General features: G+C 49.3%; 1 protein-coding gene across 4 annotated transcripts in view; it reads left to right on the top strand.

Moving 5' to 3' along the window:
* Window positions 1–2,500, top strand: part of SALL1 (spalt like transcription factor 1) — an 18,469-nt gene that overhangs the window by 3,806 nt on the left and 12,163 nt on the right. The gene's annotated exons all lie outside the window — the stretch shown is intronic.

The raw sequence follows: 2,500 nt of genomic DNA on the forward strand, positions 1-2,500 counted from the left end.
TTTTTTTTCCTCTTTCTTACTCCCTTTTTCCCTCCCCTCCGGAACGGTGGGATTTCGTAGGAGCTCGGCACAGCCCGGCGGAAGGGACGTGCCTCCGCCCGTACCTGTGCCGGGACGCGGGGCGACAAGTGGTGGGCTCGAGGCGGTGCCGGGCGGCCCGGGGCAGCCCTCCCTGCCCCCGCCAGCTCAGCTCCGGCCCACGGCGGCCATGAGGAGGGCGAGGGCCGGGGGGCCGCGGGGGCACCCGCCGGCCGCGGGTGCGGAGGCGCGGAAGCGCTTCGGGCGGGCAGGTAAGGGAGGAACGGGAGCGGCGGAGCCCCTGCGCCTCCCGGGCCGGGCCCGCTGCTCGGAGGCACCGAGAGCGCTGCCCGCGGAGGCTTGCCCGGGACAGCGGCGGAGCGGGACCCTCCGCGGCCGCTCCGCGCCCGGCGGTGCCGGCAGCTCTGGGCCCGCAGAGCGGCCGCCCTGCCCGAGCCTCTCGGCAGCGCCGGGGACACGGTCCCGGGCTCCGCGCCTGGAAACCGGGCGGAAAGTTTGCGGGGTGTTGTGCCTCTCTGGGAGCATTTAGCCGGCTTCCGAAATCCCCTGGATGCTTTTCTCGTACACCAGCAAATAGATCAGCACTGGCTCCGCGGAGCTTCGCGGAACATTTCTTAAAAGTCATTCGGGTCCTGAGAGTCCATTTGGGGTTTTTAACTGAGTTTTGTGAGCTTTGAATGTACTCGAGTTTTGCCGTTTCCCCATCATAATACCCTTTGCCATCTCAGTAAACGTATTTATTTTTCTTACGATATTATTCCCACTTCCGCTGGAAGTTTAGAGTAGGAGTTGGAGAAGCGTTAGGTTTTGGTTGTCTTTCATCGGCCTCCTGCGAAAGAATTCGGAACTTCTTAAAGTGAGCAGAGAAAAGAAAAGCAGAGAGGGATTTTTTTACATCTTCACTTCGTATGATTGCATCTTTTGACGTTTGCTATCTTTTTTGTTTGTTTTTAGTTGGTGGAACAGGTCAAAAACACTTCAAAGTATCTTTTTTTAAAGTAGCCGTTTTCTTCTGTTTTTAGTCTTTTGATCTGATTTTGCACATCGTTTTCAAATGAAGTACAGTGGGAGTGTGAGAAAGGAATGTTAACTGAGCAGCTTTCCTGCCTGTTGCTAAAGGATGTCCTTGAAGTAAGTTGGATCTTGCCTGAAATGATGGCATGGAAGTGAAGCTTTTGTTTAGTTTGGGTGGCTATCGTAAGTTAAAGAAGAGAATGACGAAGTTTACTCTGTTTTAAAAATATCGACCAGTTTCCTAGGAAAAGCAGTGTGCTCTAGTACAAAATCTGTAGGAGCCTCCCCTTTCCCTTCTCTAGTCCTGGTGTCGGGTTGTGGCTGGTGTGCACTGTTGGACGATAAGTTTTGGGTCAGTTTCCCAGAAGGTGTGCTTTGTGATGGTGCTGCAGGGCTGAGAACGCTGCAGGAGCATTAGCATAGAGCTACCCCCGCCTTTCCGGGGTCCCCGGCCCTGGCAGCAGCTTCTCACTTGAGCAAGACAGGGTGGGAGAGCTCCGGCGGGGACGAGTTTGCATTATGAGCCTGTGAAATTGCAAAGCAAAACTTGGAAATTCCAAGCGCTTCTTTCTCCTCCTTGCACACTGTGAATTCAGGTTTGCTAATCCATGTCCAGCCTGCGCAGGGTGCAGGCGAGGGGAGCATCGCTGGCTCTGCAGACACTTGCAGAAAGGTACTGCTGGGCAGTATTTTGAGCGAATCAATAGAGTGGCTCCGTGAAAATTTCTCGCATCTGATTTGAATTCCGGTTTGTTAAAACTTTCTGCTATGGTTTCATATCTAAAGATCAATAGGGAAAAAAGTTCCTCAGACTGCAACAGCATGTTTTGGTTTGCCTTTTTTTTTTTTTTTATCGCACTCTGTCTCTTTTTTTTTTTTTTTCCGAGTTCAAAGCTCGTGAGTTTACTCCCACCAGGAAGACTTTCCACTTAAAATATATTTCTGGTGCAATCAATGGATAAGTAAGTTTACCCTTGTAAAATCCTGTGTACGTGCACCTTTGATAAAGTTTGTATTGGAGTAACCAGACCAGCTCTCAGATTAATAGCAGAAATTACTTGCAGCGTAAATTATATTCAACAAGTAACTAATTACTGGTAGGAAGTGGGTAAGAGATCGTGGGATTATTTCCTTTTGTTAATAACTGCAGCCACTTTGATGACATTTTAGATTTTTTTTTCCCGCTTTCTTGGAATTACATTCCCAGTTGTAAAAGAACATTTTTGGGGTGCAATATTCCACAGCAAAAGTTATATTGGAGAAATAAACTATCTAGACTTTGACGAAGAGAAAATATTTACTGCTCTTTCTTTTAAAGGCTCATCAGAACCAGTGCCTTTTCATGTCAATAATGGATTTTGGTGAATTCCTGCTGCAGCATTATGATCATCCACATAATTGTTACTGGGCCCATGAAATAAAAGAAATGATGACTGCTTTCCTCAGT

Source organism: Parus major, chromosome 11, assembly GCF_001522545.3.
Source record: "Parus major isolate Abel chromosome 11, Parus_major1.1, whole genome shotgun sequence".
In the NCBI taxonomy this organism is placed as follows: domain Eukaryota; kingdom Metazoa; phylum Chordata; class Aves; order Passeriformes; family Paridae; genus Parus; species Parus major.